The sequence below is a fragment of the Pithys albifrons genome, chromosome 8, assembly GCF_047495875.1.
Source record: "Pithys albifrons albifrons isolate INPA30051 chromosome 8, PitAlb_v1, whole genome shotgun sequence".
Taxonomy (NCBI): domain Eukaryota; kingdom Metazoa; phylum Chordata; class Aves; order Passeriformes; family Thamnophilidae; genus Pithys; species Pithys albifrons.
In genome coordinates, this window is record NC_092465.1 from 29,341,047 (window position 1) to 29,366,831 (window position 25,785).

At 40.9% G+C, this 25,785-nt stretch overlaps 1 protein-coding gene across 2 annotated transcripts in view; it reads right to left on the bottom strand.

Moving 5' to 3' along the window:
- The window catches only part of PLCL1 (phospholipase C like 1 (inactive)), a 192,265-nt gene that overhangs the window by 149,562 nt on the left and 16,918 nt on the right, over positions 1–25,785 (bottom strand). The window contains exon 1 of one of the 2 annotated variants that reach the window (XM_071562555.1): positions 1,737–1,948. The exons of the other annotated variant lie outside the window; for it this stretch is intronic. The gene's annotated coding sequence lies outside the window, so the exon portion shown is untranslated. Of the gene's footprint in view, positions 1–1,736; positions 1,949–25,785 lie in introns of those variants that run through there. 2 annotated transcript variants of the gene reach the window in all.

Here is a 25,785-nt window from a genome sequence, read left to right on the forward strand (position 1 = left end):
GTATGTGAGCAGAGTTAGTGTCTCTCTTTCTCCTCCAGCTGCTGGGCTCTGCCTGGACTGATAACCAAGTCACACTAGGACAATTCCACCAGTTGGAAATGTTCAAAATACTGCCCCAGTCTCACTTCCAAGGCAATACACACCAAATGGGGCGGTCCCATGGTGTAAAGGAGAGCACTCTGGACTCTGAATCCCAAGCACCTGAGTTCGAGTCTCAGTGGGACCATCCCCTGGCAGTTAAAGCCTCCCTGCCATCCCATCCCGTCAGATCTCGGATGCCCAGCAGGGTCAGCCCCAGTTAGTACCGGGTGCTGTGACAGTCCCGAGGACTTCCCTGTCACTGTCCAAGCTCACTTGGCCATTGCAAATGGACCTCAGGACTTAAACGGTGGGGCCAGTTCTGCGCACGCTGTGCCTCACCTAAAACATCCACTGCGCAGGCTGGAAGGGCACGTGGGGAGAGCCCTGCCCAAATCTGCGTTCACAAAGTCTGGCCATACATACACCCCAAACAGAAAGAAAAGCCAAGTGGTCAGTGCCCCAAACATCATCAGCTCTCCCTTTGGTGCCTGAAAGCCCTGCTCTAAGTATAACCTTCAGCCACCTGACAGCACTGACTATCCAGTTCCCAGACTGGGTTGAGTCTGAACTTTCAACCCAGAGATAAAAGGCCCACTTCTGAGCCATGTTGTCCCTAGGGTTTTCCTCTTGTAAATAATTCAGTCATGCATATCTTAAGTGGATCATGAAATCATTTAACAGTGTAATAAACCAAAAGAACAAGCAGTTATGGCTATTTTTATACCTTTTTATACCTTACCCAAACAAGGAACTGTCTACCTGTTGCACTATAATTTATCCACATCCACCTCTAAATAGCTTCTACTCTCATTTTCATGCTAAGATGATGTTGAGAGAAGTATGTTACTTGAACAGGTAAATGCAAATATATCTGAATCCAGATTTCAGTGGAGGTAGAAGGGGCAGCAAAACCAGAAAAAACCCAACATGCTAACCAAAAACGCATCAAGTTCAGCATTCATACAAAGCATGTGATAAAGGAAGCAACAAACTACTTTCGGGAGTACAGACTTTTCAAATGTCTATAAAGATGCTTTTTGTAACAATCAGTCAAGGACCAAACTAAGCATTGCTGGAATTTCTGATCCTATTATTAACTGTTGCTTCCCAGTGTTTTCAGAGATCACTAGCTCTCACAGCCAGGAGATGTACAGGGTACAATATAACTGTGTTTCACAGCTGAGAGGAGCGTGCAAGAGGCTCATGTTTTCCCTCAAACTACAACTCAGCTAATTCTAAAACTTCTTTTTTCCTCCTTTAAATGAAAAAAAAATCATAATAAAATGAAAACCATCTAATTTCTTCTCCCACATTAGTAACAGTCAATACTACCCTCAGGAGTAAAGGGGCAAGACAGCAACTGGCACTCAGTGGTTAAATGCTTTCAGGGAGAGGTCACTGCCATGACCTGGGTGCTGCAGAAAATCACCCCAGGGCTCTGTGGTGAAGGAACTGACCACTGCTCCTCATTGACAACAAAGGTATGTTCTCCTGCAAGGTCATGTTTGTGTAAATGAGCCACATTAATTTTATTTCAAGGTAAAATAAGTAGGGAGAGTGTTCAGAACTAACTCAGGGGCTGCCTTCAATAGCATATAAATGGTCTGCCTTTAACTACAATTTCACAGTGAAGTTCCTATCATTGCATTTCTTACCTTTTTAGAGGAACCTCCCCCAGGGTTTTGAAGAAAATCAACTTTTTCCAGCTGTTCTATACCGGAAGTCAAAAGTGATTATAACTTCACAAGCTAAAAATTACTGTCTGTGTAGAATACCCCTCCAGGCATTCCCACTGTACTGGACGTGTCCTAGGGATAGCTGGAAGAATCTTTCTCGTGGAGCAATCTGCAGCTGTTACCTCTCTTGCACATTCCCACAACACTGAGCTATTTTAGCTGAGACCTGCAATAAAACCTCTTAAATGTCTTTGGCCCAGAAAGAAGAAATTGAACCCAAGAGGTTAAAGTCCAGGCAAAAAAACAATCTATACAACTAGAGCACAATAAGCAGTGAGTTTTCAGACAAACTTTTCTCCTGGTTGAGCCAGCTCTGCCTGCCTTGTGCAGTGAACAAACTAATCACATGGAAACAAGTTTAAACCACTTAGTTGTGACAACAGGATCAGCTGCACCTTGCACCAGTAGGAGGTTATGATACAAGTCCGTACTGACAGCACTGAGTGTGTGGGTTCCGCTGAAGTCCCCCACCCTTGCTCCAAACACCTGTTTTGTCTGTTCTCTTGGACTACAAACCCAAAGGCAAATCTTTGCTATATATAAATACCAGGTTTAAAGTGATGTTGAGGCCTTTGGGCTATAATTAAAACGTCAAACCAAAATAGTTACCAAGGAACACTGCAGGAACGTTTTAACTTCCCATTTTTAGGTCTTTGGGTTGGTTTGGGGGTTTTTTGGCTGATCTTTTTAAAGGACATGCAGTACTATGTGCCTTAAAAAAAAGTAGTCATGGCTGTAGAACAGAAAAGTAAACAACAGCTTGAAACAGTCTTAACCTTTTTTAAGCTAAAACTTGATTAAAATCTCCCCATGAAGATAAGTCTGGTTTTTGTTAGGAGACTTATCATCTGTACAAGTTTCCTGCCAAGAAGAATGCTTATGATATTGCATATCAACAACTTGATCTACTTTCTCTTCCTGCTGTCAAAAATTAAATCATTTTATTATTTCACAAAGATGAGTATCATCACTATGACAACAAACCTACGACCTGGAGAATACCATAAAATAATGCGTCGAGAAAAAGCAACAAAAGGGTACAAAGAATGAAGAACCCTTCTGGAACCCTTCCTCTCTCTGAAAATATCCCTCTTGCAGGAAGCTCACTTCAGGAAATCTGCAGGTCCTCTTAGCAAGGAATGTTCTCCCAAGTAACAAGTGATAGGATAAGCTGTGTCAGAGGTGCTTCAGATTAGATATTAGGAAACATTTTTTCACCAAAAGGGTTGTAAAGCACTGAACAGGCTGCCCAAGGAAGTGGCAGAGTCACTAAGCCTGAAGGCATTTAAAAGTTGTACAGACGTAGCACTAAGGGACATGGTTTAGTCGTGGGCTTGGCAGTGCTGGGTAAAGGTTGGACTCAATGACCTTTTCCAGTCTAAAGGATTCTATGATTCTGTAACTTGACTTTAAAGCAGTCAGGTCTTGAAGCAAAAGGTCATCTCTGAGTTATTTTGGTTTCTCAGTTAAAGCATTTTCTGTGTGCTACAGTGAAACAAAGCCTGTACTTTGCACATGGATATTTTTAAACTCAGAGCAAAGGTGCCTTGAAAACATTTGACAAGTCTGGAAAGAAATCAAAGTGTATTCCCTTTTCATTCAGAATAGGCTTTGAATCCATTTATGTTAATGTAGAAGAAAAATTTGGCCCTACTTTTTATGCCCTAAACACTAATTATCTTCACATTCCACCTTCTTTTACTTTTCATAACTTAAAACCTTTTCATATCTTTTTTCATACCTTTTTTTTTAAATGGCAGACAGAAGTATTTCCTAAGGCTATCTGGATGTAATAAAGCGTCTTTATCATCTTGAGCAATTCCACTTATTAAATCCTAAACCAGTGTCAAATTAATAATTATGGGGAAGTGGATTTCCATGACTATTTCACAGCCAACGCTATAAATGTCATTCCCACTCCCTATTTCTACCTCTTCAGTCTCAACTACTTTGTGAATGATAATCAGCTCACTACAGTTACTATTCAGTGACTACTGTGGTGTGTGTACCACAACCAAGGAAGTGAAATGGAGATGAAAAAGTTTTTTATATTATCACAAAGTTTTATGTTGACAGACAGACGTTTGTAATTCATGCCACCACTGAATTAATTTATAAAATGCATAGAAAAGAAAGTTGGCACTTCTCAACAAGATTAGAACCAGACTTAATAACTTTCAACTTTTGTTTTAGACAGTTCATTTTGTGAAAACTGGTACTACAGAGTGACCAAAACAACAGGTGTGTGTGTATATATATGTATACACACACACACACGTGTGTGTATGTGTGCATATGTGTGCGTAAATTTTGCTTTGGCCCCAAGAAAAGAAAAAATGTTTGCAAACTGTTTGGCTTATTTGGTTCAGGTTCAGCAAAACAGTATGCAAAGGCAAAAATCTGTCAAGGTTATTTCAGCAGTTCCAGAATAAACTACAAACATTTCCATAACATGAATTTTTCAAGCTCATGTAATAAGCACCAGCCCACTTCCAAATTGAAGTCAGATCTGCAAACCACTGTTCCCTTTTACCCTCCAACCCTGGTCCCTCTCTCGCTATGGAGCATCTACATGATCCTGTTTGCAATGCTCTTGCCCCATGTGAGAAATCATGGGAATGCTGATTTCAATTCCTGGTCTGAACCAGATGAAGGATGGTGGTTGCTCAGTGGTTTGCCATTTGAGTGCTGGGAGCACAGCCCCTCCAACAGCAATGAAAACCCTGCAGGTGCCCCTACTTCAAAAGCTTGGACAAAGAGGAATTTTAGCTCCTGGCTCTGATTTGCAAACTTCACTTCCCCTTGTAAGGGGAAACCAACACATTTTTGAAAATGCCAACACAATTAGCTTCACATACACCAGAATAAATTACATTGACACGTCAGAAACACTGCATTTGACCCAAAATGAAAAATTCAGCTTCCCTTTATTTCAGTAAAATAATTTTTGAGTATTGATCAGACTAGCCCAACCCCACTTCTTCTTTTTCCTTCCCCCATCCTGCCAGTTTGATCAACAGCTGGAAGTATAAAGTAGATGCTTCTGATCCAAAATAAAGAGAAAAGCCCAAGAAGAGTAAGATCAGTAGTTTAAAAAGTAGCAGTAGAAACCAAAGAACTTTCACGGTCAATGCTCATTTGCGTCACAGTAATACTTGGATGACCAACCTAACATGAGCTTTCCACTGTGCTCAGTAAAAGATACCACCCCAACTAACAAACAAGGGCAAAGAGCGGGAGAGGAAACAAAAGCAAGAAGTTATTAAGCAACTTACCCAAGGTGACCTGAACTTATTGGAAGAGCCCATGATAAATGATAAACGTGTTGTGCTTCCCATGCATCAGCTCACACTGAGCCTAAAAGCCTCCTCTGGGAAGCTGCTCCTGAAGAAACATGCCAGATGCAAAAACTACATCCAAGAAATTTAGAGAAAATACATCACCTGTCCCTTTGCACCAGCACTGCTACAATGCAACTTCCAGCAAGAGGGAACAACGCAGAGAACTGCTGGGCTGCCTTACAAACCTCAGAAGAATAATTACAACCAAGGACAGGCTCTGTAACTACTGCAGCTCCCACAGGAGTCTCAAACCTACCATAATACTCCAGTCTTAAAAGATGGTTAAATCTTGCTCAAACTCTTAAACCTAAATAACAAAAAGGTGATATCTCTGTCTAGTTTTCAGAGTGCCTGTAATAAACCAGGGAGAAACTCCTGAAGACACTTACATTGCCTGGGATAAGAGTATGTATTGAAAAGCTAACAAACATTCAAGGTATTCATCAAGGTACCTCCTTTTCTTGCACAGAGTTGTGCTTCTTAGGTAAATTCATTTAAGAAAAACTCAGGGTTCCTTGGACACCAATCCAATTTTGATTACTGAAATAACAACTTTAGAAAATCAGCTCAAAACACGTATGATTTCATTCATTTTGCGTTGCACACTCAAAATAATGAAGCAGAAAATCTGGGTTTAAGCTACATGAAAGAAACCAAGGTGCAGTTGCATGGGCCAAGAAAGCACAGATCAAAGTGTTTTTCTTCACTACAGATCAGCAAAGGACTTGGGAGTGAGACCTACAGGCAGTTTTCCCTCTCACTGAACTTTTTGAATGCTCCTTTTCATTAAGCCATGATAAGGATAAGAAAAACATTAGTACAAAACTGAATTTGCTTACAGATATTGAAAGAGACAATACAAAAATTCCAAGCTGTCTTGGAGAGAGAAAGTGAAAGCTATTTATCTAGTTTTGATTTTGTGCCTTTATGACAGTATCTCAAAGTTACATTGATTCTACAAGTAAGAAATGCTGCCTCTACTTACAAATACACTCTGACTGAAGTAGCAATAACTTGGTATTTAAGAGGAAGCAACCAATTTTCTCCTCAGCCAGTAAATTGTTCTACAGCTATGAACTTCTTTTATAAATATACACTGATGTTGCTATTAATCACTAAATACAGCTTCTAACACAATCAAACATTAATCATTAATGACATTAATTGCCAGTTTGTCACAGCCTTAGTAGTCCCTTAAGTGAGCAAAAGCTTCATTTATTGTAGATTGTAGGCATTGAGTTTCTAGATGATGAATACATAGTTTTCCTATTACACTAGCGAGGCATTATCAAGGTCTTCACTGACAACTGTCTTCTCTGTAGATTATAAACCAAACGCATCTTGCATTTTTCCCTCTGAAAATTGTTTAGAGAGTGTGATATGCATTCATTCATGCTCTTCCTTACAAGTCAATTTGTCTCTGGATTTCCATCTTGCAAGACTTTGTATTACTGACACACACATCTCAGTCTACTCACAAGGACTCATGCTAATATAGTCATGCCATTTCCACTGGCCTTCACAACATGGCTCACTGAGAACCACGACTGATGTTTCTGTACTGGATGTGCATTATACTGTAGTCAGAAAGCATTCACAACCAGATCAGCCAAACACTTTGGCCATCACTCTCCTGATACTAAAGCCCTTTACATTCTTGTGGCAGAAAAAAAAAAAACAACAAACCCAAAGCAATTGTAAATCCAAATGCCTAATATCAATATGCAAATACTTCATTTCACACTGTCACAGACACAAAGCTGGACTGAGACACGCTACCCCCACCAAGACCTCAGACTCTTTTAAAAAGCCCAAACCAGCTTTATAAGGAAAAAACCTACAGTCAAATGTAATATTACCCTTTAAGTTCCAGGAAAATAATTCAAAAATGCTATGATTGGTTGACTGAACTGAAAAGTTAGTGCAAGATCACATGAAGCAAGACAGCAACACAATTTCCCTAAAAATGCAGTTGAGAGGAATACTAGGCTATGGTGCCATCCTGCATCCCACTCAGGGACTCTCAGGCTGCCTGAGAGGTGCCCTGGGCACCTACCCCCACACTGTGGGCTTTCACACCAGCCTCGCTTGGTGCCACATGCCCACAAAGTCCCAGGAGCTCCAGCAAACAATGTTCAAAGGAAAGGGGGGAAGCATCCTGATGCCACCTGTTAGACTTCATTGCCTCGAGGACTGTAGTTGGTGTGGAGGAGGTGGCAACCATCTGCCACCCCACAAGTGAGCATGCAGAACATTGCCAGCTCACAGCAAACAGCAGAGAAAGAACAGGCATCTTCTTGATAAAGCAAAGACTTAATTGTTGATGAGACTGATTAGTTTTATGGTTACTTAACAGTCTCCACTATGTGACCTTGTGTAAATTAAATGTTGTCTTTCACCAGCTCAATTTCAAATCAGCCAGGTCTGCAGTTTACACAAGTGATACAGGAGGGGGAAAAGCCCAGCTCTTCTTCCTTGTCTTCATGGGTCAGAAAAACATTATGACCTTTTCTTTGATCCATTCCTACAGACAGGTAATACTAAGGACTCTTCAAAACAACGTCCTTTTAAATCAGGCATTCTAAGGAACACCATTTTCTCCAGGTCTCAATTACTATGTCTATAAAATTAAAGATATGCCCTCAGTTTGCAGGTGTGGAAGGCACAGTAATTATTGCCTGAGCAACACTAAGCTATTTTACTAATGAGAACCAAGGGAAAGCTCATGAGTTAGTTAATAATCCTGTCCTGAATGCATTGCTTCAACAGCATGTAGGAAATACAGCTTGGAGCACAGATGCCAAGAGTGACAAAAACAAGGAGCTGATCAGCAGGCAAAGGGCCCCTCCTGTGTGCTGGATAAACAGAAGGCTCAGAGAAAGCATTCTGTGTGGCCAGTGTGACCACGAAGGAGAGTGTTCCAATGCATGCACATGGTAAGCCATGGTATCACTGCCTGGGCAGGCTCAAACCTGCCCGGTCCTCCTTTCCTGGGGCTGACTTCACCACCACACTGATGACCTTTTAGTGTAGGAAAAGCTATATGCCTAAAGGAGAAAAAGAAAAATACATCCATACACCACTCTTTAAGAGAGTTTCAAAGAAAAAAACACAGATGGCAACATGCCTCATATGCAAGACCTCCCAAGTCTGAGACCTGACCCCTGAGCAAACAGGAACGATGACCGTGCTGGTTCCATAGCCCCAGAGCAGCACTGAGGACCCTGCCCTGCATCCCCCAGGCCAGGCCAAGGACTGGGGCTGCTCAGAGGCTCCATAAGGCAGCAGCACTTCTTTCCTGGCTCTCACAAAACCAGAAATTAAATGGAAATAGTAAGGGAGAGAAATAGCCAGCATGTTCTTCCAACTCATACAGGTGGCAGAAGAGCCAGAGAGGGTGCACTGTGTAGAGAACTGTAAAGGAAGATGCTGAACAGTTCTGGTACAAGTTCCCAGTAACGCAAGAGAGCACTGCCAGCAGAGCTCTGGTACACAGAAAAATGCCGCGAAACTACATAACACGATGGTGGGGCACAGTGTCAAACAGCTCCACTACAAACCTCAAGTGCTGCTTTTCTTAAATTAGTGTAACAGGAATGATGGGATATAACCAACAATTCACACTCGTTCTGTAAGATTTAACAGTATACAATACAGAACAGAGTAATTTTTCAGGAGATTAACCCTCACCTCTAAAGAGGTGTCAGACAAAGCTTAGACAATAAATAAAATTAATCTGAGCATCCAGCAATTCTGACCAGGCAAAAGCAAGACTTAAGCAGCAATATTAATTTTACTTTAGGCTTTCTCTAAACACCGCTTTTCATTCTTCTTTTAAAAAACTTCAAATAAAGTTATTTTAAATACATATAAATGCAAAGAAAAGAATCCGCATTTATCTGTTCCTTCCTGTGATTTCAAAATTGTTTAATTATAGACTACCACAGCTTATATTAATTAGTGGTTAAGATACATATCTGAATCTGATTCACTGTGGCCATATAAAACCACTATATAAACATGTTCATGAAACATCCAGGGGAGAGTGATCTCCACCTCAACATAGAAATTTAAGGTAAAGCACCTTGTAAGATTGAATTAATTCAAAATCCAGCCCAAATTAATTCCAGTAAGATTTTGCTGATAGACTTAAATGGACTTTGGATGTAGTGTTTAGGAGCTGTGCTCCTGGAAACCAGCAGTGAACATTAATTAACAAACGTGTCTTGATTCAGAGTAATCTCATTTTCAGTGTACTGTTCAGCTCCGTTGCACTGTTCCCCCACAAGTACTTACAACCAATTTTACACTTGAACTTGCCAACAATCAGAGCTTTCCCACTTAGGAGATTTGAAACCAAAGTCTTTTAGCAAGTTAAATATTTTAAATCCTGGGGGGAGGAGGGGCAGAAGTCATCAGGAAGCACACAGTACTCAAACAGTCCCTCAATTTCCAGAAGCAAACAACACACCACAAAAGGATTCTCAGTTTTCCATTCATCTCCCTCACCACCAGGAACGGTCTGGGGCAGTGCCTGCTGACTGCATAGTAATCCACAGAGCAAGAAAGGTTGGAACACTGTCCTTTGTGTGCACAGGATGAAGGACTGCAAGGACTGCAGAGGTGACAGTGCCACGCTATTTCTTTCTTATCCGTAGCTTTTAATGAAACAACAAGTGTTAACAAGCCCTATTTTCTCTACCCAAGACGAAATTAAAAAGGTAAACAAAACAAAACCCAAAAGGTAAAAAGCTTTCTTTGTCCTTCACAGTTCAAGCTAAATTGGAGAAACAAGCAGCAGCTGATAAGGTACACAGTGATTACTTTGTTCCTTAGGAATATGTGTACACGACTGCTGCAGACAATGCTTCTTTACAAGACTTGATCTTAAGAGTTCCTTCAGGAGCTGTTTTCAGTAAACAGCTCTGCCATGAACATACAGGTCTGCATGGGGCACATCAGGACCATGTTGTGCATCTTCATGTGGTGCTCCCACCATCAGCCCAGACAGAGCATTTCCACACTAAGGTGCATCTTTGTGCTAGAGCCAATGTGAAGCCTGGGGCACACAGGCAGGCAGAAGCACAGAAGAAGCCACAATCTCACATCTGCCTAAGTTTCCAAGGCCCCAGTGACTCCAAGGTACTCCCCTAAATTTCAGTCATTTGGTCACTGCATCTTTGCTATGTTTGCTGCACTCAAGGAAGATAAAAAATACAATTGTAGGGAACAGATTTAATAAACATAAAGCTGGAAATGTTTTCTATGGATCTATGACTGGGTTTAAACATGGTCTTACCTCAGATGATCCTGAGGAGAGCCACAATAAATATTTAGAATAGTTATTGCACTCAGGTTTGGAGGCAGTCCTAAACCATTATACTTTGATATACACACTCTGACAGACTGCAGACAAACAAAATACTAATACTCTGGTCTCTGTAGGCAGGAAGGATCTAAAAATCAAATCACAGCATGTGTGCTGCTCTGTCAGGAGATTCTCACCAGGTCCTGAAAGCTGTCAGAGCTGGCACTGGGAAGAGGAACACATTTGCACAGAGCTCTGGTAGTCCATCCACAAACTCTACATTACTGTGAGAAGCAAAGATTTCTCCCTCTATTCAGCACAATGAAGGGTCTCTTTCTACCCTGAAAAAGGAAAACACCAAAATACAAAACAAATAAGGGGGAGGGGAAATTTTCTGAAGTCTGACTAAACAACAGTTCAGACTCCTGGTGTATGCCCAGCCTTACTAAGCCCAACCAAATCCTTATGGACACTTATGAGAAAGAAAATGCTGTCAGGTAGGAAGAGTTGAACTTCACTGTTCACAGAGAAAAGCAGCTGCACTTCCCAAATAAATTCTCCCAGATCTATGTGCATCCTACCACCCTTACAATATCCAAAGTAAGAGACACGATGCTAGTGCAGCACTGATAGGAGACAATGCTCTATTAGCTTTAAATTCCTGCCTTTTTTGGGAAAGCTCTCATTGCTATTACACAGGTTTTCAACCAATTTTCCCATCAAAGAATGATTAGGCAGGTAGGAATCCTGAATTTTCAGTTTGTTTACATTTTAAAACAGTTTATTCATAGCCAGAACTACTCCCCTGAGGAGCATTTATTAATTTCCTTTGCTGCATATCTCTTTTTCACACAGCTTGCAGGCAGAAAAAATACTTTCAAATTAGATAAAGTGATTGCAAGAAAACCCACAAAAATCAGAGAAAATTACTTAGATGTTTTGCCTCTTTTTTGTTGTTGTTGTTCATTTTTATGTCTAGTATTAGGAAAGAAACCCTGACAATATATTGCTCTGTATCTTTTGAGTCTATCCCAGCACTTTTAAAGGATAAGAAAATTGTAAGACAAGCCCAGGCCAAGAATAATAAAAATATTCTTTTAAAGAATATTCTTTTGAAGGGGTTTTTTTCCATCAAGGACACTGAGAAAGGACTTGAGTAAGTAGCTTTCTTGCCCGTGTGTACAATACAAATAACAGAAAAATGGGCTTTATGCCACATTAGCACTTAACCCTCTAGAACACAATTTACTTTAAATTCTACTGTGATTGTGAAGCATTGTAGAACAAATAAAAGTACATGATAGACTAGCTGATATCTGCATCACAGCAGGTAGCTGTCTTCTCCCCTTACACGCACAAGTTCTCTTAAAATTTTGGGACAGTTTTGCTCACTTCACAATCTATCTCTTTCCTCCTCCTTTGGAAAATTGACTCAAGGTATAGGCAGGAGTTAACAGCTTCCTGACATTGCAAATTTATTCCTTATACAGCCACCACATCCACCTCCTCATCAGTTAACTCCTCACTACTCAAGAAACAGTCTGGACATGGAGCAGCATCATAGAATCATAGAGTCATAGAATCGACTGGGTTGGAAAAGACCTCCGAGATCACCAAGTTCAACCCTTGGTCCAACTCCAGTCCGTTTACCAGATCATGGCACTCATGATAGTGGAGGTGGGAACAGTCTCAGTCATGGAGCAGCATAGTGGAGGTGGGAACACAACCAGGTTTCAGAAAAAGAGCAGCAGAAGAGTGGAACTGTAATTTCCCCCCCCCCAACATGGAAAGAAAAGGCATGGGGAAAAGGGACAAATCCAGCCAAGGCAACACTGTGATACCCTACAGCCCTTTCTGTCTCATGGCTCATAGGCCTGGGCAGAGCTACACCCTGCCAAAAGGAAGGCTCCTGGTGCTCCCAGCTGCCTTGCAGGGCACAGCTCAGGAGTGGGATGAACAGCAGAAATGCTGTCTCAGCAGCTGCTTCGGCATTCCCAGCTGCATGGCCTCAGTTTCAGCAAGACAGCTCAATATTGACACAACTGACTGTGCAAAATCCTATTATATCTCAGCAGAGGAGGTGGTGGCACGTATTTCCCCAGAGCTCCAGATGTGATGACACTAAACAAGATTAAACTTTTGATGTGTAGGTGCTTGTAGTCACATTAAACTCACCCAATTGCTCAAATTTTGGTGACACTCCAGGATAACCCAGGGATCAAGTCCCAGACCAGAAGAGTTGAACACTTGGTTATCCTTTCCCTACTGACTGATATTTTGGCTTTCATGGTGTTGCTTCTTTTCAAGACACCACCACACAACAGCTACATCCTGCAAAGCACTGAAGTCCCTGCCCTGAACTTTGCATGCATGGCTTGCCCAAGATCTCTTCAAGCAATACTGCACTCCAAGATAGTTTTGGTTTTTTTATGTCAGCAGCCTAATAAGTGTCTAATTAGTTGAATTAAGCCAAAGAGAGCAAGCAAATCTATTAATAAACACCATTTTAAAACAAAACTTTGCATAACAGCTACTTCATAAAACTTCGACATAATTGAAGAAGAAATTACACTCAAATGACTAAGTCTGAAAAATGGGCTGTTCAGCAGCACTTCAGAAAAATTACCTCAGATTTTTATTACCAGTGCAAAGCAAGATTTAATTTTTTAAGTGCCAGTGATTATTACAGAGTATCTATGCTGAAAAATAAAAACAGCTTCTTGCAGATAATCAGGCACATGGGTCCAAACTCTACCACAAACACCATCTGAAGATTTTGCTGTATGTATTATAGTACACAAGTATACACTACTTAGTGTACACTACTTAGTTCTGCCCATCTTTTAAACGTTTCCAACACACAAACACAAGCTGTCTGAACACCAGCAGAACAGCACGGCCCAACTGGAAGGCCAAAATTGTTGGCATTGCAGCCTTGAACAACTCCTCCTTCTCCCACCCCCCTCACATAGACACAGCAAGGGCTTTGCTGGGACTGGCTCTAACCTGCCCCCAGGGTGGGCACTCACTAGGGAGCAGCAGAGCATCCTCGTGCACCCCTCTCCTCCCCAGAGCCTGAGCGTGTCCCCCCCAAACCCTTCTGCAGTAGAGCCAAGGCTCAGGAACAGAGAACAATCCAGCACACTCCCTCCTGCTCTGCACTGAAATTCTAAGACAAATGCACCCAGAAGAGGCTGTTGTTTCACAGAAGTGCAACAAACTAAGTACATCCATCTATGTGCAAAAATATTGACCAGTTGTCAGGGTGTTTTAACCAAACCATGAGAGCTTTGAGAGGAAGAAGTCAGTGCATTCTCCCTCATTTCTTAATCCAATTGCTTGTATCTGTAGAAAGGCACTGGTGCTAAGAAGATGTATGGTCTCTGTGTTAGTTATCTTTGCTATAGATTATGGAAATTCTGTAAGAACTTCACAGTATGTCTATTTCACCGAAACAATACGTGCTTGTGAAAAAACCACTGCCTGCTGAGTGGGTAGTGACAAGGTACCATAGAGAAGTAATTTTTTTCTCCCAAACTATTAAAAAAGAAACAGCTCTATCCTTAAAAGGAAAACAGCTCCCTTTATGGGGTAACATTCTCTGCTGTGGACAAAGCACCCAGCTCTGCCTACACATCATCTGACTCCAAGTCCACTGCCCCCAGAGCCTCCCAGCTGACCCTGGTGATGCCTCTGAGCAACTACATTCATTTGCTCCAGTAAACCACAGCCTATTGCTGACAGAGCCACAGCTCCCAGAAAAGGTCTGGAAGACCAAGATGACTTTACTCAATAGCATGCTTGCTTTGCTTTTTTCACAACTGAAACTTGTGTCCAGGTTGCTGCCTACGGAATAGGAATCAAATACCAAAATTATTGTGTATGTGAGCAAAATTACTACCCCACTCACCCCTAAAACTTCCACAGAAAACAGAAGTTTTCTGAGACAGGATCGAATGGAGCCACAAATATTCCACTAATGCTGAGATGATGGGAGGGGCTTTTTGCAGTTGAGTTTAGATGCTTTTTATTTCATTTTCTTTTCACCATGTAAAAGCTTTATGATGTTAACTGAAACCCATTTCTCACAAAAGTGAGAACACAAGGGCATTGGTGTGACCTACACAGGCTGTGAGCAAACTGAAAGAGAAAAATGGACGCTGACTTTCCTGTGATTGTCATCAAGATTTTTTCAGCAGATTAGACTGCTGTTAGGTAAACTGACTAAACAGCGTTGAGAAAATGTTTTTAGCTCTCTTTGAACTGTATGTTCAGAAGTCATGCACAGTGAAGCCAAGGCATCTATTGCTAATTTTACTCATTAGCCAGAGCTTGCCTTTTTTCAGTTGTTTTTACACTTGCCAGCTTTCAACTCTTTTGAGCTGAAATTTTGCATATCAGGTGCATGCCTTTAAAGACTAAAAAAATTTTAAAATATCAAAATAATTCAGCATGAAAGCTGGGGAAAAATAAGTTGCCTTGACAACGTTTGAAGAGAGGTCAGGAAAAAGTTTCAAGGACATAATTGCACACAAGCACCTAGACTTTGAGTGCCTGACTTTGCGACCTCACTCAAAGCCTCTTTGAAAGAGCATTTTGTGTGTCATGTACTATTAGATGGGGAGTCATGTACTAGTTAAGCTCACTTCAAATTGTAGTCTAAATGTCAAAAGCATATGGTGCTGTTCTTGCAAGTTGTCTTTTCCCCCAGAAGTGGACTGAGGCAGGGCAGTCACTTGTAGAAAGCTTGTAAAAATCAGACCCTGGAGCATTTGTCTTTGCTTTCTGGAATCTGTTTCTATGGAAAAAAAATTTTTGCACATATAGCCAGAGAGTTAAAGAACTCCACAGCGATTCATGTTACACAGCTGATACCTATGCTTGACTGGAGAACACAAGGCAGAGAGTAACTCTCTGATGTCCACCCTTCCCTGCAGTCTTACAAGATCATCGACATGAAACAATACTCACACCAAGCCTCAACAGCAGTGCAAGGGACAAGGAAGTGAAGAATCATCTCTCCTCATCTTTGTGCTGTAGCAAACCCAGCAGAAGTTGAGCGTGTCAAGAAACAGAATGAGTAAGCAGTTAAGTGGGTGGCTCAATATGTTCATTTTCCTCCACTATTTCCATTTCAAGTGTCAGCTTCCCAAAATGCATTTAATTTGTACTATAAATTTTGATTCCAAACCTCTTATCATGCTGTTCAATGAAACAGTCTGTACATACACATGTAAAAGGAAATATTGCACAAACCTCTAATGCCAGCAAAGGCCCTGGTATAAAATCTGTTGCAGCTACATTTACTTCCAGACCTGAAATAAAATGGTAAAATGCTTTTCGGCTGGATGGATCTAATGACAAATAAGAAGTAACCCCCTACCATTTTTCTTTCACTACGCAGTCTGCACCAAGCTTTCATCCAGCAACAGCAGCAAACTGCTGACAGTGTTACCAAAGAGGTTTCTGTGGGCTCTTAATAATAATTGTAGCCTCTATTATAACAATTATCTTTCTGACTCCTCATTAAAGAACAGTGTTATGTTGGAATAACCACATTCCACCATTCCAGTTATTTAAGCTTTGCCATGTCCTGAAAATGCAACAAAATTAATGAAAATGCTGGTTTTGAGATAGTTCTGCATGTTACAACAAAGGCCCAAAAATGGGCTCCCTGTTGTAAAAGCCACATGAAAAATCACCTCTCGTGGTCCCCAAAGGAATGAGAGCATTGATAAAAGCTCTTTGCTCTCTGTTCCCTGCCGTGGCAGGGTCTCACCAGCCCCATTGCTGGCTACACTGGCAATACAAATCAAGTAGTTTAATCAGATAAAAAGGGGTCACATGTCAGAAAGCATCTGCACCCGAGTGAGAAGGAGAGAAGCAAAGAGGAGTGCAGAAAGTGGCATACAGCACTCAGTAAAAAATTACAGCCGGGGAGTTTGCCCATTAGTGCCCCTGCACCCTTGGTGCCCAACTCAGCACGCTCCCTACAAGTCCAGACAGCCCTGCATCAGTCCCCACTGCAGTCAGGGGTGTCTGCTGCAACCTGGTCCTACAGCTGCAAACCCTCAATATCTGCCTACAGAACAGAAGCAAACCCACTGCAACAGAATCTCTGTAAAGATCGGGTATGTCAGACACTTTCTTCAAATAAATCTTCAGGAGGTGCAGGCTGGTAGGGCAGTCAGTGCACTCCTCCTTCCATCTCGTAGGCAGACAGTTTCCAATACTTCAGGATGAAGCAGTAAACACGTTGCTTCTGTACTGACTGAGCCAGAGGGAGGGCAAGGCAGAGTCGCACTGCCAACTGCTTGTGTGCCATGATGGCAGAAAGCAGCCCCAAAATCAAACAAGGGAAATAAGGCCTTTCCAATAGGAAATTAGCACCAATAAACAACGCAGGCATGACTCCTGTTAATTAATCCCATAAAAAGAAGGTTCTCATAAGTAAGAATTGTAACTAATAGCAAAGCAACATTTAGTGTAAGGTAAGAAAACTGACTGATCCAAGCTCAGGACACACTCCTGCAGCAGTAGTAAAGAGGGAGGACATGATACACTACACACCATCAAACCCCATCACTCTAGCTGAGTGGGAAAGTGGAATTTTGCAACCTTGGAATGGAGCAGGATTTACTGTCAGCTCTAATTTTAATTGTCACCTTCCTCTGGAAAAGTGATAAAAATGGAAAATAAATAATTGAAACTTAAAGCTGCAATAATTGCAAAAACTGTTAAGCTCCTTGTATTTATGTCACTAAAAACACGTTGTCTCTCTTTGCGCCCATCCAAATACTGCTGCAGAAGTATTTGAAAGTGTGCATGGAGCAGACAGGCAAAGCCTGGAATTATTACTTATTATCCATACTATGGTCCATCCTTCAGATGTTCCAGATAAAGTACAAGCTGTGGCAGAAGCTCTGCTGGCACTAGGAGAGCTGCAGGCTCATCTCCTGAGCTGCAAAGTCCAGCAAAAAGAGGAGGGGCTGACAGAGAAACTACATGAGCAAAGCCTGGGATTTTCCTTAAATTCAGACACAGCTCTCTCTGAGCAGCCTGTTGCTCCACTGACTTAGTTCCGAGTCATTAAAGAGTTGGAGGGTAACAGAAAGGCAGGCCACAATTCTTTTCACTGACAGCATGTTTTCCTTCCTGCCCATCAAGAGACAAGGATGATTTGCTTCTCTGCTGATAAGGCTGGAGGAACAGAACTATTAGGATTAACTGGGTGTTCCATAATCAAGAGTTTGATGGGCCTTCATCCCTTAGCTTTGCAACCTACATGAACTCTTGAGCTTGCCTAAGAATTCTTGCAGTGTCCAGCAAGTCTTCCCTGATAGCACTACTGCAACTTTTCTACTGAAACATCAGTCTTGCATATGAATCACTTTATTTTTACAATGCCCACGAGGGGAGAGACATCTACAAATCCTGTTTTCTGATAGCTGCTGCTAAACTCTAGTACACAATTATATCATTACTATACATTATTTTCTCTAATTAATTGCAATATCCTCATCAGCAGTGCATCTGTTATGGTGGTTTACCATTCAGGTTTCTACATCTACACTAATCAGTGACCTCAACAACAGCTGAAGCACGAACCCAGGTACAACTTCTTCATGTGATGAACCGTCTGACTGGAGACTGAAAAGTATTCTACTTTGAAGTGAAAACATTGCTATCTGCCTAGCACTCCATTTTCTGATGAGCTGCACAACTGCTCCTCTTGCAGTGCTTCACCCTTTTTATCCCGTTTGTATGAACATTGAACAAAGACTTGCAACAGCAGTTGGTATGGAGAGGAGTCAAACAGTTCAGTCCTCAAATATATTTTCTATAATTCAAATTCTTACCTGCTGCTTACTCTTAAAAGCTGTGCCACTTCATCACAAATTCAAGTTATTGCCCACAGAGCCACAAAAGTTACACTCCTTTACCACAACTGACCCTGGATTTTTCAAATGCAATACTAAATTATGAGCTTAATAGTTGTCTGGAGGCTCCAGAGTGCACAGCGGAACAGACTAAAAGAGTAAAGTAACTTTTCATAAGCCTGAATTTCCCTACCAAGCCACTTAAGACCACCCACTGACACTCAGTGGAAAACAGTGAAGACTGAAGCAATCATTCAATTTATTTTTATTTGTAAAACAAAAAAGCCTACTTCTGTCTGTTGCAAAATCTCATTAAAACTTCGAGAACAACACACACCCTACAAAAACCCCACCCCAAAAGGCACTCAACATCTTTTGCTTGTCCTTTTGTTCAGCACAAGAGTGAGAAGCCTTGAAGTTGGGCAAAGTGTACTCATGCAGCCTGTGTATCCAGAGTGCCAGTAACTTCTGTATTTCTTGGTCTTGCAGATCCAAGTCTGTTCTCTTCACACTTGTTCAGTCTCGTACTGAGCCATTTGAATGTGTGAGGAATCAAAAATAGATTATCTTCTTGCTGCACGTGGGTTCACAGTGCAGAGATTCCCAGCAGAGTCCTGACCCATGTGATGTCAAAGACATTTTTTGATCCTACATTTCACATTTCCAGTCTATGTTAAATCACTTGTTTGTGTTGATATCAGAAAAGGGATAAACAGATGCAGCTGCTTGTTTTTAAATCTAAATAGATTGACTTTTAAATGAATGTCTAAGGCAGATGAATCTCGCACCCTTTACTTATTGCACATCTCAAATAGTCATCACATCTATAGAACAGCTTTACTGCTGAATGTGTGGCAAATGCAGCTAAATTCACAGTGTTGTGGGTTTTATCCTTAGAGTATTAACTCACTCAAATCAGTTTTGACTACAGCATATAATTTACTTCTTAATTCTAGAAAAACAGGCTCCTTGGCAAATATATGCAAGATCAAAAATTAAAAGGTTGTGTGAAAAATGTGTGCATTTTTATCCTTTATATGGTATTTTCTGTATGCATTTATCCCCACACAATGACTTGTTTGACAAATCAAGAAAAATGCCAACTCAAAAAATGAATGTCCAAAGATAGGCATAAGTAGAACCATCGAGTCATTTAGGTCGGAAAAGACCTTTAAGATCAAGTCCAGCAGCAATAATACACTGGCATTACAATATAAATGTTTATCATAGAATTGATTGGGTTGGAAAAGACCTCTGAGATCACCAAGTCCAACCCTTGGTCCAACTCCAGTCCCTTTACCAGATCATGGCCCTCAGTGCCACGTCCAATCTCAGTTTAAAAACCTCCAGGGATGGGGAATCCACCCCCTCTCTGGGCAGCCCATTCCAATGCCTGAGCACTCTCTCTGGAAAGAATTTTTTTCTGATATCCAACTTAAATTTCCCCTGGCAGAGCTTGAGCCCGTGCCCCCTTGTCCTATTGCTGAGTGCCTGGGAGAAGAGACCAACACCCACCTGGCTAGAACCTCCCTTCAGGTAGTTCTAGACAGTGATGAGGTCACCTCTGAGCCTTCTCTTCTCCAGGCTAAACACCCCTAGCTGGTTTTATAAAATTATCATCCCCACTACAACAAATAGAAAAGGTTATTCCATCTCTACTTCTTCCCCTTTCTGAAAGGAACTGCACACAAAGGTGAGGGTCCTTTTACTCCTTGTTCATTTATACAAAGGCTTTAGATCACAGGGAACACTCTTATGGGTCAGCAACAAAGCAGTTTTACTGAATCCATGGATTGCTGATGGCAAATATCTGAGCTGACTTTACTACCTCCTAGAAATAATAAGTGACACAAGATTTACAGAGGTGACATATCTAAACCAGGATCTTCGCACACATTACCAGAAGATGCGGCACTCAGGGATAAGATCTGCATTCCAGTGTTGAGTGTGAAGATGCTGCATCAAAGACATGTCTTTTCCAAACGTTCATCAGGACACAGAGAAGAGTCCTTTTAACATTAACCATCACATGTAAGCCAGAGGCTTACCAAACGTTTCTAATCCTTAGAACTGATCAGTAAAACTGCCCAAAGACATTTGAAATGTAAGCAACGTAAAGATGACATTCAGTGTCCACGTGGGCAAAGTGCTTCAGTGCGCTGCTTCACTTCTTTTTAAAACTGCCTCCATTAATACCCATGCACAAGTCTGCAGGGGATAAAAAAAGCCAGTATCTGGCTTAGTCTTACTTTTGGAGTGATTTACATCACAAATATGGTGGGAGGTTGTCTGGTAGAAGCCGAGGGCAAAGAACAGACCTCCACATAGAAAAGTGGTGCTTTACAAGTCCATTGCCACGATTAAAACGAATAATCCAAGAGATAAGCCTCTCATTGCTCAAAATGCTCTGGTCCATATTGCAACACAGTGTAGCAGAACATGCTGAGCGTCTGTTTGCATTACATGAATTGCTGGACTAGGAATAAAAATATTTACAAGCTGTTTTTGTATTTACAGACGAAGACCCCTGTCTCAATGACAATGTTTTCTTCTTTGCCCATCTCTGATGCACAGCTGTGAAAAACTCTGATTCTATGTGGCACCAACATGTTTCAGCAGAGAAGTATCATTTGGGAGAATTGTATTGTCTTCTTTTTACAACAGTGGCCTCCTTAAAAAGATTTGCCTGGTCCAAATTTATCCTTTAAATTGACTTTTATAGCAACTTACGTAATAGCAACACAATTTAATAGCCCAGGCTTAGCTTTCTTGCCAAGGCCACACACTGCTACTAAGGTAGAACCTGCGATCATCTGCCAAAGCAGGGAGATCTTTGCTGCCCTACACTATTTTGCTTCACATATTTGTAAAGGTGTCAGCATTATCATTAATGAGAGACTGATGAGGAGACAATCAGAAGTGTGTTACAATGAGTAGATCCAGCAGTTTCTTTCAGAGCGAGTTTTCCTGAGGTTTCTCCAGCACAGCAGCAATTATTCTTCACTGATGCCAAAAAAACTTATCCTCTGAACAGAATCTCCAATTCATCTTGGTAAACATACATAAATATTTTGTAAAAACACTCTCATAAGGCCCAGCTAATCATTTAAAGGTCTTTCTTGGGTTCACAGCCAAAACCCAAGGTTTTGCTAAATATGAATATATTAATACAAAAAACATCCATGAAAAGCCTGAAGTATTTAATTTATAACCAAGCCTGCAGTTATCTATGTTTCCTCCTTTCACAACAAAACTGAAAAACTAAAGACAGGAAGAGGAAATAATAATTCATCCATCAGCTTTGAAACCTCTCTGGGCCTTGGAAGAATCATCGAGACAGTACTTAGAGGAAGGTCCCACCCAGCATAAGAAAAGCTGGCCTTGTCACCCTCTTTAAAATAAGAACTAAAAAAGGAAACAATCAGTTTTCATTTATAAGTTAAACCAAGAAATAAATAATTTTCCTCGTGTTTTCAGCTAATTGGATTTTTAAAATATCTTAATATGAAATAATGAACTAAAATGTATCTTACCCAAATCATAACTGTGAGGAGTTACATTGCATCTAAACCTAATTTGACCCAATAGTTTCTGTAGGACAAGAAAGAAATTACCAGTGAACTAACCCAAGGGAGAGTGTTTGTTCCCAACCATCCCATACTGTTAATGTAATGGTCATGCCAGTCAGTGCCTTGGTTTTCCACACTGCTTTACAGTAGCAACTGCATTTGACCTCTCAAATTTTGTAGCTCCCAGGGAAAAAAGGGAAAGCATGTTAGTTTCCTTTGGAACTGAAAAACTACCATAACATGTTCTCAAGTAATACACTGCTTAAGATGAAACAAAAATATTTACAGATTCAACTATTACAAGGCTTGGATCATCAGAAAATGGCTATCATAAAACAAAGCATCTGGAGGAACAGTGAGCAAAAGGACACTTCAGTCCATGAACTCTGTAGCAAGGCCAAACATAGCAACTCTAGTGAGGAGAAAACCAAGGCAGTTGTGATGGTCATTATAAGCCACTGCAAAATGAAGTAGCGTGAGAAAGATAAGGAATGACACTTTTGAATAAACATCCTCTGAAAATTAGAGGTGGGAGAGTGTCTTATGCCTTGTCCCACACCCCCACAGCTCCACAGCAACATCTTCAGGCTCTGCATTCTTTGGTTACAACTGCAAGTCCCTCCCCGTAAGAGCCTAAGGTTGCTCCTCACATCAACTCCCTGGAACATTGTCTCACACTCAGCAGGGCTCACTGTCCCACTGCAGGAGGCAGAGCACCAAGAGAGATCCCAGACAGCCTCCCCACCCAAGCAGGGAACTGCAGAGACCCTGCCAGAAGTTACAAACCCCTCAGCATCGGCAGCGAGTCCAAAAGGATGGTCACAAACAGCATTAGCAACTGGACCTCGGCAAGAAAACTGTGCCCAGAGTATTCTGCAATATGCATCTTGCAGAGCTTTTCCTTACACAATCCAATACGGTAATTAGAAATGAGAAAACACAGTTTCCTCCAGAAAATACATCCCCTTGATTACCTGAATTGTTGTAATGGCCACTTAGATAAAAAAATAAAAAAAAATCAGTTGGTAACTAGAAATGAGAGGTGGGAGCTGAGAATTTTTTTGCCTTAAATAACATTCTGGTGGCAAAAATTAGTAATAGATGTTAGTTATGAATAACTCACCTTCATAACAAGTACCACAGTTACAGCTCTGTCACTCAAAACAAAGTAGCAGTTAAAACTTTTTTATAGGTGCTAAAGCTCACACCCTTTGCTTCTTTAAAGGAAATAAGAACTGAGAATTCTATTTGTATTTTTACAAGTTTATGTCATTACTGCAATAGACTTGGAGGGGTTTTTTTCTGGAGGGGGTTGTTTTAGCTGATATTTCCCTGTATTTAAAAGACAAATTAAATCAGAACTTTTTCATGCAAAAACACTCAGAAGAACAAGTGTCAGGAAGAAACTAAACCACTCAATTGCAGAATTTTCAATTCACACTTCTACTCACACTAAACTGTACCTTCCAGACCCGGGTTTTGATTTATGTAGGAAAAATAGAACACGTGTTGCAAATGTATATAGGCTTAAATGGCAAAGCATGCTGGTCTGCTGCAAACATACAAAGGATGACTTGCTACTCAAGGCCATCCATATCTGCAACAAACCTGCAAAGCACAGTATTTAATCTGGAGTAGTAAGCTTTCACAATATGACTGTTTCAGCTCTTGGTTCTACTGGACCTTGTCAACACTTCCGCCAAGCTCTGCTCCAGACAAGTCCAGGTACATGCCAATAAATTAAGAGCAATACATCGTGTGTGATATTTCACTCCCCCATTTCAACACCTGACTGGCTTCAGGCAGCATACCCAGACCAGGTACTTCTCCCATGTGTGCTATGGGAAGCAGTGATTAAAGGGAAAACACTGCCCTGAATCCTTCCTGTCTCCAGGAGGCCCAGGCAGAATGTGGCTCCCAGCAATGTTCAGCCACATCCCTGCAATTACCTGCACACACCTGGCCATTACCAAGGGCCCTGCTGACACAAGGCAGGAAAAGGATGGGCTCGTAGCATCACAGCACAAACGGGTCTGAAGAAAACTTACAACCAAAAAGGAATATGATTTATAGTTATTTCTTGCCTCAATCAGTTCATGCTATGAGTGTCAGTTCAACACTCAAACCCTGTTGCAACCTAGAACATACATATTCTTCTCAGTGCATTTCATATACCTTTTGATTACACCTCTTAATGAGTTTATTTTTCAATCTTATTTAGACATGACAACCCACTAAAACAAAAGTTTTTTCAGTTGAGCAGACCCCTAAAGTAAACAATAAATAAACAGCAGAGGAACTGGACACCACACACAGACCATTGTGATCGAGTGAATGCCAATTTATTACACACTACACACGGTTTATATAAAGCTACATTCAATTGGTTAAATTGAACCTCACACCATATAACTGCAAATCTCCACTGGTTCTAAACCATATCTCACAAGTCCAAGGTTTTGGTGAACTTCTCCTAACTGTTTTGAAGAACCCCTCCAGTGTGTTGGGAGAAACCTGAGGAGCTCCCATGAGAACCTCTGGGGAGTTGCCAACTCCTCCAAGCAGCTGTGACTTTGTTTATTCTTAGCTGGTTTCAGTCTCACAGGATCTTATATAGATCTGAATTGCTCACTCTTGATTTTTCTGTATCAACAGACCCCCTCATAAATAAAAGAATCTTAGAAGAATAAAACAGGTTACCAGTTCAGAAACTGTAAATTATGGCAAAACTTAAATTTATATCCAATACATAATGTGCACTAACCAGAAAAACAGCTATTTGGTGCCTAACACCATGAATATTTCCCTTGGCAGTCCCTGTAGTGGGAGAAGGAGGTTTCACCATCCTGAAAGTCTAGAGTTTTGAGAAAGTAATTCACCTTTTCTATAGAAATACATATGTAAAAGTATTTTGCAAAAGCAGCAGAAGTAGCTTCTTCATAGACAGCAAATTTCCATTCCCATGGTTCTAACCTTATAAAACAAGATATATTTGAAAAATAAAACAGAACTACACAGATTTTAAAATAGAATAATAACTGCTGCCTTTTGGTAACAGTAGCCTCTATTATTGCTTGGCTGCAAAAGTGATCATTTTGAAATCCCTTTCAATTTGTATCCAAAGTAAACCTCTCAGGAAATTTTACTTCCCTTACTAAAAACTGCAGGTTGAGACTTTTTTATCACTTCTCACACATATGATTAAAATACCTCATTCCACTGTTCCATCACTGCAGCTTTTGTCATTGCTTCCTGTAAAAGTGATTAGCACAACACTGCTTGTATCCTTCAGTTATTTTCCTCATGCATTTAAGTATGGCTAATTCCAGTCTGAAAATATTTTCAATGTAGGGGTTTTCCTTATAGTCAGAAATTATAATCCATGGGACCGTAGAATATAACACCATTTGGGGCCTTCTTTCCAAAACAACAGAGTGTTAACAGTGCTGGCAAATTCCAAAGTGAATGTAGGAAGGCAACTGAATTCATCTTTGATACAACTCTACAGGGCAGAGCAGGAAAGAATGAAATCTTGGGCAGTTCTGATTCCCTACACTGTAGCTGGAGGTCTCAATCTTAGGAAGTGGCAATCAAGAATATGTATGTGAAATGCTTTTTCGCCTCAGATCCATCCTTTCCCTGGGTTTTTAGCACACCAGCAGAAACCCTCTCCCTCACAGAGAGTGGGATTTTACAGTGGCATCATAATCCTTAAAAAAAAAATAAAGGCAAAGGGACACACACACACTTCCTTTAAAAGCAACAAAGTGAGTAGCTAAGACTTGAGAAACAAAATTAAAACCATGAGACAGGAAGAGGATTGGTTCCCTGAGTGATGGATTTCCAAACAGCCAAGAAATTAAGTTTATA